Below are 14113 nucleotides of genomic sequence, written 5' to 3' on the forward strand. Positions count from 1 at the left end.
TAAGCTAAATCCAACAACAAGAATAAGTGACTGTGACACAACACAGAGTGAGTAAACAGTGAAGATCAGAGTACAACTCAGGCTGACTTGTTTGCAAAGTCTGACAATTAACCACTGTACTACACTGCCTCTACAGCCAGATGTTCCAAATTTCCAAATACATGTTTTGAGAAACATTAATTTTAACAGGAAAAAGCACCCTAAAAAGGAATTGAAAATAGAAAAACTATTACCTGTTATCTTTCCTTTATTCAAAGTTATTAGATGGGGAAATAGATGGGAAAACAGTGGAAACAGTGTCAGACTTTATTTTTTTGGGCTCCAAAATCACTGCTGATGGTGATTACAGCCATGAAATTAAAAGACGCATTGGAAAAGACCCTAATGATGGGTAGGATTGGGGGCGGGAGGAGAAGGGGACGACAGAGGATGAGATGGTTGGATGGCATCACCGACTCAATGGACATGGGTTTGGGTAGACTCCGGGAGTTGGTGATGGACAGAGAGGCCTGGCGTGCTGCAATTCATGGGGTCGCAAAGAGTCGGACACGAATGAGCGACTGAACTGAACTGATTCCTTGGAAGGAAGGTTATGGCCAACCTAGATAGCATATTTAAAAGCAGAGACATTACTTTGCCAACAAAAGTCCGTCTAGTCAAGACTATGGTTTTTCCAGTGGTCATGTATGGATGTGAGAGTTGGATGGTGAAGAAAGCTGAGTGCCGCATAATTGATGCTTTTGAACTGTGGTGTTGGAGAAGACTCTTGAGAGTCCCTTGGACTGCAAGGAGATCCAGTCAATCCATCCTAAAGGAGATCAATCCTGGGTGCTCATTGGAAGGACTGATGTTGAAGCTGAAACTCCAATACTTTGGCCACCTCATGCGAAGAGTTGACTCATTGGAAAAGACCCTAATGCTGGGTAGGATTGGGGGCAGGAGGAGAAAGGGACGACAGAGGATGAGATGGTTGGATGGCATCACTGACTCGATGGACATGGGTTTGGGTAGACTCCGGGCGTTGGTGATGGACAGGGAGGCCTGGTGTGCTGTGATTCATGGGGTCGCAAAGAGTCAGACACGACTGAGCGTCTGAACTGAACTGAACTGAACTAATTAGCCTTATTACAGTAATTAATATACTTATATACATTTTTGATGTAGATAAAGACATGCTTACTTACTTCATGCCAAACCAGAGAATGTGGCTCCTTTGAAATATTCTGTATTCAAATCTTATCATGCTGTGAACTGTAGGGAGACAGATTCTTTTGATATTATTGTTATAATTTTATAGCCTTCACAATCTATAATTTAGAAGTCTAAATATTTATTTCAGGAGATTTTATCAGATTCTCTTGATATCTTCAAGGTTCTGGGATAGGCATCTACAGTTGTCAAAATGTATCTGACTTTGGTACACACGGTGTCCGGAGATGAGCTGGGTTTACAGCATTCCTCCAACAAAGGAAGTGTAGGGAAAAAGATGCTAACAGCAGAGGCTAACCTCCTTCTCCCCACCAATGGCAAGTGAAGTGACAGATACTGCTACTGATATCCCACCTGCCTCATGTTCTTTAAGATATTTATGTACCTTAAGTTTTTATATACCTGTAAGATTCACTAAGCAATTTTCTGAAACTGAGAACTTTTCCTTAGCCTTTAAAAAGATGTTACTGTTACTGTTATTACCAACTTTAGTGACTTTTCTCTTACACCGGTAGGTCTGTGGAAAATTCAATAACTGTATTCAGTGTGTTCATGAGACCAGGGCATGTGGCTGATAGTCAGAATATCCGAGTTCTCTACCCTTGATTTAATGTGTAAACTGGACTAAGTCACTCCACTTCTCTCAATCTCATTCATCCTCAAAAAATAGAAGACACATCACTGGATAATATCTGAGTGAAATCAATATTAAAAAGAATCTCAAGACTCCAGTTTCACATATCTTCCTGGACTCCCTATTTTATTAAAATAATAAAGAAGATGGAAAAATCTTTTTACATAGCTTTCAATCACAGGGATAAGAATAGAAAGTTAATGTAGCATTTGCCATATTCATTAATTTTTTTCTTTTTGTGGTTTCTCCTCGGCAAAATGTTTTGTATTATGCTGCAAGGAAACTACTGCCTCCAGTAAGACAGGTAGCTTGAAGAAAGAAGAGCAGTTATTTGAGAGGCAGAAGCTCGAAATGTGCTTGAAGAAAATGTGATTTAAGTGTATGTGTGGAAACTATTGCGTTAAAAGAAAAAAAAAAGAAAAATTTCCATTCCTAGTAGCTACTTCTTTTTGATTTTCACAATTGCAGTGGCAAGATAATAAACAAGCTGCCAAAAAGTGTGTAAACATACTCTTTTGTCTAGTCTCCTGAAACAGTCTCAGTAAATAGGGTCAATTATTCAATAATGATCTTTGCAGCCATGAAATTAAAAGATGTGTTCTCCTTGGAAGGAAAAGTATGACAAACCTAGACAGTGTATTCCCCTGGAGAAGGGAATGGCAACCCACTCCAGTATTCTTGCCTGGAGAATCCCATGGACATAGGAGCCTGGTGGACTGCAGTCTATGGGGTTGCAAAGAGTCAGACATGACTGAGTGACTAGCACACTTTGACAGACAGTGTATTAAAAAGCAGAGATATCACTTTGCCAACAAAAGTCCATATAGTCAAAGTTAAGGTATTTCCAGTAGTCATATAAGATGTAAGAGTGGACCATAAAGAAAACTGAACGCTGAAAAATGGAAGGTTTTGAATTGTGGTGTTGGAGAGGGCTCTTGAGAGTCCCTTGGATTGCAAGGAGATGATCAATCTGGTCAATCCTAACGGAAACCAATCCTAAATATTCATTTGATGGACTGATGCTGAAGCTGAAGCCCCAATAGTCTGGTCACCTGTTGTGAAGAGCCGACTCATTGGAAAAGACCCTGATGCTGGGAAAGACTGAAGACAAAAGGAGAAGGGGGCCATGAAATGGTTAGATAGCATCATAGACTCAGTTGACACGAATTTGAACAAAGTCTGTAACACAGTGGAGGACAGAGGAGCCTGGTGCTCTGCAGTCCCTGGGGTCACAAAGAGTCAGACATGACTGAGTGACTAAGGACACGTGCATTTGGTGAGCAGTGTAATCAAAATCTTCCTTTCTCACTCTTGGCTTGATTGCCAAGGATCGTTATTCTTTAAGAAGGTGAATATCCAAGGGAAAAATAACAAAAGGAGGTAACAGTAGAAAAGCTCTCTCCTAAGATATATATGGCAATTATGTAAGTTCACTCATTTCTGTCTAAATTTGTCAGTTGAACAAGAGTACTTTATAGATTACTTACAATGGATATGAACTTCTGAAATTCGGACTCCCCAAATTCAGAGGGTCAGTACGAATCTCTTTTTTATCATGTTTTAGAGCAAAGCTAACTTCTGACTCTTTCAAATCAGTTGTAGCATTTTGCCTTCTTCTTGGGGCCCAGGGGTAGAATGTGGTTCTGACAAAATAGTAACCTCTTTGACAAACTGTATAGTAAAGGAAGTTTTCTTTCTCTCGCTTGTGTCCCTCTTTGATTTTGTTTATTCTTCTACACGTTGTTTAAAAGATCTTTCCACAAGAAGGAGCACTTTTCTTTGGCCAAGGGTATTTCTCCCTTTTTTTTATCCACTATATTTTAGACTCACTGAAGCATAGAGTGGATGTTCTGTCTTAGTTATCTTTTTATTTTCCTATAGCTATATTTTCTTTGCCTACTTAGAGTATAAAACAGCCATCAATCATCTTTATCAAATCCATTTTTTTTAAGTGTGACATTTTGGTTGTGTTGGGCCCTCTACCAAGTACTTAAGGAAGAGTGATTACGGACTTCTTTGAATTTATTTCCAAAAGAGGCACTGCTACAGAAATAGTTCTTGGCATTATTCATATTTTCATCACTATTTCATAATTTTTTATCACTTTCTTTTTCCTGATATTTTGCTCAATCATGACCATATTTGTCTGTCTGTTTTTCCACTTGATTAACTCAGTGAGAGAGACACCATCTTTGTTCTGTTTACCACTCTATCAGCCACCTTGTGCTAATTGATTTTGTATCCATTGTGTCACTGAAACATCAAAAGCAGCCTGTGTTTAGGAATCACTATCTTCCTTTTACAGACAGGAAAACTAAGCCTCCAAGATGTTAAGTATCATTTTAAAAGTCACACAGCTGGTAAGTAAGGAGGAATGATTATTGCTAAGAGATCTATGTCTCTCAAACATACTTTCCACAACATCACTACAATATCTCACTGCTGCTGGAGTTCTAAAAGTGGAAGAAAAATATGCTCTACATGTGATACAAGACAACTGACAAAACTTGTTTTGATAAAATAACAACAGAGATTAACAGCTTCCCACACCCCTAGATGTGGTCCAAGCATCCAGGGTGTTCAGTTAAAGGTGTTATATAAATAGGTAATCCCAGGTGGTGCAGTGGTAAAGAACCCACCTGCCAGTGTAGGACACACAAGAGATGTGGGTTCAATCCCTGGGTTGGATAGATCCCCTGGAGAAGGAAATGGCAACCCACTCTAGTATTCTTGCCTAGAGAATCTCATGGACAGAGGAGCCTGGCAGGCTACAGTCCACGGTGTCACAAAGAGTTGGATTATATAGGTGACAATGTAATTTTTAAAGTTTAATAGTTTCTATCCTGGTTTGTTTAATCCTTCTACCTAATTAGTTTCTTAAATATGCCACCTGACTTCATACTCTTCAGAGAACATTTGCTATTTATATTATTTAAATATATCCAAACTCATCATCACTGTAATGCCTAACATAATGACGTTAATAGCTTTCATTCATGAAGTATATACTCTGTGCCATCATTCAGTTGCTAAGTATCTTCAAAGCAAGACATTAATACTTTAAATAACCTTATGGAACATTCTATACTATCATTATTCTCATTTTCCAGATAAGGAGACTGAGGCTTATTGAATTTTCTTCATATTCAAGGCTCAACTCATGTGTCACCTACATAGACAGTTTTCCTACTCTCCCTGTATCAAGTATTTGGGTTTCCCATGCCCCCACCATCTCATATTATATACCTTTACAAACAAAAACAAACATGTAGAACACAGTAGTGGAAAGCTGAGTGCTGAAGAATTGATGCTTTTGGACTGTGGTGTTGGAGAAGACTCTTGAGAGTCCCTTGGACTGCAAGGAGATCAAACCAGTCAATCCTAAAGGAAATCAGTCCTGAATATTCATTGGAAGGACTGATGCTAAAGCTGAAACTCCAGTACTTTGGCCACCTGATGCAAAGAGCTGATTCATTGGAAAAGACCCTGATTCTGGGAAAGATTGAAGGCAGGGGGAGAAGGGTACAACAGAGGATGAGATGGCTGGATGGCATCACTGACTCAATGAACATAAGTTTGAGTAAGCTCCAGGAGTTGGTGATGGACAGGGAATCCTGGTGTGTTGCAGTCCATGGGGTCGCACAGAGTCGGACACGACTGAGCGACTGAACTGAACTGAACACTGCTGCTGCTGCTAAGTCGCTTTAGTCGTGTCCGACTCTGTGCGATCCCATAGATGGCAGCTCACCAGGCTCTGCCGTCCCTGGGATGCTCCAGGCAAGAACACTGGAGTGGGTTGCCATTTCCTTCTCCAATGCATGAAAATGAAAAGTGAAAGTGAAGTCGCTCAGTCGTGTCCGACTCTTCATGACCCCGTGGACTGCAGCCTACCAGCCTCCTCCATCCATGGGATTTTCCAGGCAAGAGTACTGGAGTGGGTTGCCATTGCCTTCTCCGAACTGAACACTACTATTTGTAAAATAAGTAACAAATGTGTGAAATTATACATATATGATTCTTTATGTGTTATATATATATATATATATACATGTATGTATATGACAACTTTTTGTTGCCTTCTGTTTTATCCAGCTGCAATGAAAATCTATAATGCTGTGAGCTTATTTTGTTACCACTGTATCTCTATTATCTGAAACAGCCTACAGCACAGACTTAACATTAGATAAATACTTGTTAATGAATAAATAAATTAATGAGACAATTAATTTAGAAACAATGTTCAGAGCTCAGAAGATGACCAAGGTCTTTTTACTTCTAGTTCAATTTTCTTTGAACTATTAACATATAAGGGTATACAAGAAAATTGAGTTTACAAAGTTTGGGAATAGAAATGCTGAGCTTTGTTTTTATTTTATTTATAGCTATGTAGTTTCCCTTAAATTGTACTAGGTTAATGTGATTGAAAGCAGAAGTTTTTAATCCTCTTGAAGAGCAATCTCTTCAGAGAACTGTGTGTGGTTTGGTGCTTTTATGCATAATTCAATTACATTTGTTTGAGAGCAGGAATCCTCATTGAACAATAAGATATTAGCACAAAGTTTGAATTACTGTACTATTCAGAATCTATTTATTTTAATTTCTTTTAAAATTGCCTAAACTTCACACTTTTACTCTCTTTGATTAGTTGGTAGCAATAAAGCCTTACTCTGTGTCTACATAGACTTCTTTGATATGACTGGCCGTCTTTGAGTCAGAAAATTGACTTTTTATGAAACCTCTTTTGGTTCATTTTGCTATAAATTAGAAGAACTCAGGGAATGAGAGCTCAAGAACTGAATTTGTATTAGGGTGACTTTTAAAAGTACAAGTCAATTATCAAAGAAGTTTGCAAAGGTGGAATAATTTCATTTGGGAATCTGCCATGTGGGGTCCTAATGACTACATCTGGTTAACTTGGCTGCTTTACTTTTCCAGAAACCTGTATTCTAGATGGCTGAGTCTGGGGACCAAGTTGTAGCAAGGATTTGTGTGGCAAAGCTGCATATATTTTAGATGAAATTTATTAGAAATTGATGCCAAATGTGGGCAATGGACCTTGTAAATTCCAGTTTGAAACACTGAATTTGCAAAACATCTGGCATATGCACTGTTTTTGCTTCAGCTGGACTTCATTTTATTTTAAAATTCTTGTTGTGGGACTTGCCTGGTGGTCCAGTGGTTAAGAATCTGCCTGCCAATGCAGGGGACACGGGTTCAATCCCTAGTGCAGAAAGATCCCACATACCTCAGGGCAACTGAGCCTGTGAGCCACAATTATTGAGCCTAAGCCTCCTAGAGCCCATGCTCCACAAGAGAAGCCACTGCAATGAGAAGCCTGGGGACCACAATGAAGAGTAGCCCCTGCTTGCTGCATCTAGAGGAAGCCCACTTGCAGCAACAAGACCCAGCATAGCCACAAATAAAAAGATAAAAACTTAAAAATAAGGTTCTTTTTGGGTAGATGCAAGAGTCATGGCAGAATTTCTCAGCAGGTGGATTTTATCACATGATCTTATGGTTCTCATGTGGCTACATGACTTTTCCTAAATGAGAATACATACACAGAGAATACCACACATACTACCAAGTTTGGCATTTAACTGTCTCACACCAGCAATGAAGAAGCACATATATTCAGAATTACAATTTTAGGAAGAGTATAATGCATTGGGTGCTCAGTCTGGGAGTTGGCATAAGCCTGTGTGATCTCAGAACTGAGTTGAACCTGGGGGGCAGCAGGTGGGGGAGAGGTATTTTCCAAGGATGGAATGTGGGAGCAAAAACATGACTGTGGACCATAGTTACTATTAAAAGAGCTGATTCAGGGACTCAAATTCAAAGTGTCAGATTAAAAATTATCCTGGCATTTGTTAAAGATGGTAAGGAAGCCTGTATTCAAGGGACTACTGCAATGGTGTTTTGCAGTAGAGCAGAGGAATTGGACTCAACTGTGAACGCAAGGAAAAATGGAAATTTATAGCCAAGGAGCATGTTTGAGAAGGCAATGGCACCCCACTCCAGTACTCTTGCCTGGAAAATCCCATGGACAGAGGAGCCTGGTAGGCTGCAGTCCATGGGGGAGCCTTTTGGGCTGCTGTCTATAGGGTTGCACAGAGTCAGACATGACTGAGGCGACTTAGCAGCAGCAGCATGTAGGGCATCTGTGGATGGAAAAATACTAAAGGGAAATATCAGAAGTTAAGGAGGGGGGATTCTGGGTAATTAAACTGACTGGACAGGATTCTTGCTGAAGGCAGGTCAGGGTGATCAGATATCACTGGGGGAATGACAGGAATGAGTAATTTGATCAAACATTGGAGATGATCATGTATACAGGGTAGAGGAACCTGTCTAAACTGATTTAGCATGATTCTTGCTCTTGCAGAAAAGGTCCAGGGATAGGGCCAAATCAAAAAATTGTCCAGAGGATCCTGCCTAAGTCTGATTAAGGAAAGAGCCTTCATCAAGGATAAGGCTATAAGTATGCAAAGACAACAAGAAAATGGTTTACACAACTGAGGTCTCCATCCAGGGACATCAAAGAATCAGCAGTGAAGGGTGGCTCAGGACAAGACTCCATGCATGCAGAGTGGTCAGTGGAGTTTCCTTTATATGCTGATGTCCAAGATCATGAGGGTGGTAGTCAGGACAACTTGGAAGAGGAGGAGAGGACTGAGCATAGTGATCAGTTCTTTGCTCCCTAAAATGAGGGCTCCCTAAAGTTAGCATCATAATATAAATGAAAGCAGTGAGTGAAAAAACTGTTCTTGTTCTCAAATATGAAGCTTTTGGTATTCTATCAGCTATCATCAGCCTTGTCTAGATTTTTCGTCAGCTTTTCAAAGCTATTATAGATGTGTTTTGTGGTAACACTCCCAAATCTTTCCTGAAGTCTATTATCTTTCTAAGAGTTATAAAGAAGATCATTAATTTCCTAATATTAACTAAATTCAAGCAGTTTTTTAGTGAAACTTTTCTAGGTACTTTTATATACTTTATCTTACTTTATCTTGCAACAGTCACAAATGGTATGTATGTGTGAGTGTTTGCATGTGTGTCCATGAATGTTCTTTCAGGTTGAGAAACAAAAACAGAGAGGTAAATTGACTTAGTCAAGGGAAGTAGCAGCTTGGACGTAGCAGACGTGGGACTTAAACATGAGGTTTCCAAATCCAAATCCTGGACCTTAAAACAATATTTATATCGGAACATTAAACATATTAAAAAATGTGTATGACTTTTTACACCCCTAAGGACTATAGACCCCCAGACTCCTCTGTCCATGGAATTCTCCAGGCAAGAATACTGGGATGGGTAGCCATTCCCTTCTCCAGAGGATCTTCCCAACCCAGGGATTGAACCTGGGTCTTCTGCATTGAAGCTGGATTTGTAAGATGTTATATTTTTTTTCTTGTGTTAAAATTGTGTCATCAAAAAATAGAGAGGGCTTCCATAATTTTCTTTTTTTTTTTTTGTATTTCTTTTTTTTTTTTTTTAATAAATTTATTTATTTTAGTTGGGGGCTAATTACTTTACAATATTGTAATAGTTTTTGCCATACATTGACATGAATCAGCCATGGGTTTACATGTGTTCCCCTTCCTGGACCCCCCACCCACCTCCCTCCCCATCCCATCCCTCTGGGTCATCCCATTGCCCTGGCCCTGAGCCCTTGTCTCATGCATCGAACATGGAATAATTTTCATACATCCTTTCATACATAATTTTCATACATCCTTTCTCAAAAGATAATATACACAATTGCTTGTTTGATGCTTGCTAAGAACCAAAATACACTCCTGTTAGTGCCGGTCTAGTCATCAAATGATGGAAATATAAATGCATCCAATTTTGCAAAAGTATTTTCATCAAGCCACATGGAGCCTCTGGAAGGCTCAGTACCCACAAATTCACTAAGGGTCAGTTTTTGTCAGTTTAGGTGGTCGGGGCCCAGGCTAAAGAAGACATGATGAGAGGCAAAGCTCTTGGGAGAACCAGTGGACTTTCTTCTGCTCCAATGTCAAGTTCATCTTCCTGACTGCTGTACTAGTGACTAAAAGGGCAACTACAGAAGAGAACTCTGGCTGATGGATCGATGGGCTGGTTCATTTACTCATGTACGGTCTACTTCACACTTCACAAACTATTGGCAATTCTAAGAGGAGAGACAATGTGGTCCTCTTTACAAAAAGTTTATTATTTCTTGTTCGGTGGTATGGAAATGCTTGCAATATCATAAACTAAACAGAAGCCGGAAGTGCCTGGTACACAGAACAACAGAATGTAGGAGAGCAGCATGGACACCATAATTAGAACACAGACTCTAGGGTTAAACTGGCCAATGTCTGAATGCTACACGTACTTACAAGCTGTGTGACATGAGCCAAGATATTCCACCTCAGGATCTCAGCCTGGTGCTCTCTGATGAACTAGAGGCTGGGATGGGTGGTTAGATGGGAGGTTCAAGCAGGAGGAGATATATGTATACTAGTGGTTGATTCATGTTTTTGTATGGCAGAAACCAACACAATGTTGTAAAGAAATTATCCTTCAATTAAAAATAAATTCTAAAAAAGATATTCCACCTTCTTTTGACTCAGTTTCCTCATCTGGAAAATGAGCATGAACTTCAGTGGTAGGGCTAGTTTAAGGATTAAACAGATTAATATTTTTAAGAGCTTGGCATTTAAGCACTGAAAAAGGTTTTGTTAAAGAAATAAAATTAGGTATCTTGAAAGGCAGGAAATAAAATTGGAAAGGCGATCAAAATGAACATTGTGAAGTATTTGTGAATGCCAGGTACTCTATAACCTTTAACTTTTAACTGTCACAGTGACATGAGTCAGTAGGTTTATGATCTCCATAATGCAGAGTTCTTCAACCTCAACACAATTGACATTTAAGAATGGATAATTCTTTATAGTGGGGAGCTGTCCTGTGTATTGTATTATATTTAGTAGTATCCCTGGTTTCTGTTCACTTGATCCCAGTGGCACCCTTCTCCTGTTTGTAAAAATAAAACATGTCTGCACAATTGACAAATGTCCCCTGGGATACAAAATCGACCTCGATTGAGAATCAATGACTGCTAAAAATCAGGAAAATGAGGCTGAGAGAGGTTAAGCAATTTTTCCAAGTTACGCAGTGAATTACAGTATAACAACAATGGGAAATTAGTCTGTATGACCCATGTAAAGACAAGGATATAATGAATAATGTTCTGTAAAGATGAGGGAATAGTGAATAAGCCTTAAGGAAGTTTCCAGTATCGGGCTGTGAAATCCATTCTATAGTGACTGACCTGATTTTTCTTTGGGCAATAGAATTAACTTGATCAGGTGTATGTTTTGTGTATAACATGACACATAGATTGAGGGAATGAAGAACTGAAAAGTGAGAAGTTATGCAATTATCCAGATGTGGCATTTGAACTCAGGCTATATAGAACAAAAGAAACAAGAATAAAACCATTGGAGAGTACAATTTGTTGAAATTCTTCATCACTGTATTCAGGCTATGTGAAGGACTCCATACGCCCTTCTGATTTTACTTTTGGTACCCTTGCCACAAGATAAAGGTGCATGCTTAGTCACTCAGTCGAGTCCGATTCTTTGCGATCCTTTGGACTCTAGTCTGCCAGGCTCCTCTGTCCATGGGATTCTCCAGGCAAGAATACTGGAGTGGGTTGCCATTTCCTTTTCCAGGGGATCTTCTCGACTCAAGGATGGAACAGAAACTGTTATTTAACTTCATACTTTAGAGATGTGGCTCAAGTCCTGACAGATTAATTACAAGCACACAGGGTCATACAGATAGTCATTGGTTCTTAGTCTTTCATTTTAATCCCTAGAACATCGTGTCTCCTTACACTTCCTTCTAATCTAAATGATCTCCTGTTACTGACTGCAAGAAAATGGATATTTACAAAGCTAATCAATACCAGTTTAATGTATCTGCTTCAATCCACTTTACTTAATAACATGGCACAATCCTGAATAGTCTTTTCAAACAGGAGAGATGCAGATCCTCTCAGCTGTAAGTCTGATATAAATCCCTTCTTCCTCTTTCCATTTATCTCCTTGCCTTCCCTCCTCTCTCATCATTTCTTGTCCTCTTCCTTTTCTTTCAGTGTGATACAAATTTTACAAAGTACATTGAAGTTAATAATCATTATAATAGGATCAACAAAACAACTAACATTTATTAATATTTTGCTATGTGCCTGGCACAATTTTAAGCTTCCTAAATTTTTAGCTCATTTAATCTTCACCACAGTTTTATAAGGAGGATATAATTCTTATCCCCATTACACAGATGAAAACCCGGGCATACTTACTTCCCAGAATTATCAGAGTCAGATGAGCTAGTAGATGCATTAGCAAACTGCAAGACATGCCAGATTTGAGCTGTTGCTATTAATTCACTTTTCTGACTTCATTATCTAACAAAGTGAAATCTGACAACTCCACTTAACCTAGACCCTTAAAACCTACAAACACTAATTGGAATGGAGAGCAGATGCTTGCTATTTAACAAGGCTTGTTCTAACAAACAACAAAAGCTCTATGGTTCCTGTTTACTCAGTTGAAAATGAGTTTTGGTTCACTTTAAATCAGGTCAGGCATAATTAGGATTAAGGACTAACTGGACTTGAAAAATGATTGAACATAAGTGTCATCTATCTGGCCAATATACCTGTATTAAAAGAATTAACATGAATGAATGAAATGCACTGACCTTGTACATTTGATTTCTGTTCTCTATTCAAAATATTGAGGGATAGACTTAGTGAGAAATAGACTTTCCACCAGAAGTTAATTTTGTTTTTCCACCAGAGCTTATCATAGCTATTAAGGTTAAGTACAGAAATCGAGCTAAGAGGAATATACTATGATGTTGTGAAAATCTGATTTTCTCTTAAAACTTTAATAGAACACTGTTATGGTGTGACTTCTTTTCTGTTATGATCCCTACTCATTTTTCATGAAAGAGCTTCCCTGGTAGCTCAGCTGGTAAAGAATCTACCTGCAATGCAGGAGACCTGGGCTTTTGGTCCCTGGGTTGGGAAGATCCCCTGGGGGAGGGCATGGCAAGTCACTCCAGTATTCTTACCTGGAGAATCCCCGTGAACAGAGGAGCCTGGCGAGCCATAGTCCATGGGGTTGCAAAGAGTCGGACATGACTGAGCAACTAAGCACAGCACAGGACAAGCTATGTTAAGTAATTTAAGATGGATTCACAGTGGCCAAGGTGAACCCCACAATAGTTGCTTTCAAGGGTGTGATATAGGACTGCAAGTGTCTTTGTGTGATAAATAAGACTTTACCAGAACAAAATGAGCAATTATGTGCTTCCCAGATGGCCCAGTGTTAAAGAATCTGCCTGCCAATGCAGGAGATGCAAGAAAAGTAGGTTTGATCCCTGGATTAGGAAATCCAGATCCCCTTGAGAAGGAAATGGCAACCCACTCCAGTATTCTTGCCTGAAAAATTCCATGGGCAGAGCAGACTGGTGGGGCTACAGTCCATGTTGTAAGAGTTGGGCACTACTGAGTGAGCACTCATACACACACAGAAGGAGCAATTGACAGAGATAAGACTTCCTAACCGTTATGATAGAGACAATCTTTCTAACCAAGGGTGTAACCATTAGGGAATACTAGCAGATTCCTTAAAATGAGACCACTGAGCCAAGCCACTAGAAGGCTCCTTGTGGGAGGCCCTGACTCCATGCTGCTGGGAGCTGCTCTAGTTGGCACTTTCAGAAACCCTATTGGAGCAGAGGGTGACTTTCCACTCAGACTCGTTTCAAGACCTGCTGCCAACTAGAATTACTGCTCATCCTAAGACACCCCTTGCCCGAACTTCTCCCTGGAGTGGTTTCTTACCTCCTTTTCTAATTTCCCCACTCGGATTAACCTGTGTTGTGTGCTGATCATGTGCAACATACTGAGTGATTTGTGAATTGATTATTAGCTACTTTTCATGTATTTCCAATCTGTGATCTTTACCTGGGTTTACCTCTGGGCCCTGTGATGAAACACACAAGCTATATCTCATCTCTTTTACCACAGTATCATAAGTATTTTCTCTAAACTGATTTCTTTTCCACTGCATCCAAGTTGAAATGTTCATATAAGTGGTTCCATCAACTACCAAAGAATGTATGGTGGTCGGATACAGTGGCATCATGTCAGGCTTCATCCTTTCAACTATTCCTCACCACTTTTCTTTGAACTTGCTTCACTTTTCTCTTCTTCACTCCTGAATT

At 39.5% G+C, this 14113-nt stretch overlaps 1 long non-coding RNA gene across 1 annotated transcript in view; it reads right to left on the reverse strand.

Moving 5' to 3' along the window:
- LOC145506337 (uncharacterized) overlaps positions 1–14113 on the reverse strand; it is a 788916-nt gene that overhangs the window by 81739 nt on the left and 693064 nt on the right. Inside the window, exon 15 of the long non-coding RNA XR_014053776.1 lies at positions 1185–1251. This is a non-coding gene — a long non-coding RNA (uncharacterized LOC145506337). The remainder of the gene's footprint in view (positions 1–1184; positions 1252–14113) is intronic.

The sequence above is a fragment of the Giraffa tippelskirchi genome, chromosome 5 (assembly GCF_054371585.1).
Source record: "Giraffa tippelskirchi isolate mGirTip1 chromosome 5, T2T-mGirTip1v1.2.pri, whole genome shotgun sequence".
Classification (NCBI taxonomy): domain Eukaryota; kingdom Metazoa; phylum Chordata; class Mammalia; order Artiodactyla; family Giraffidae; genus Giraffa; species Giraffa tippelskirchi.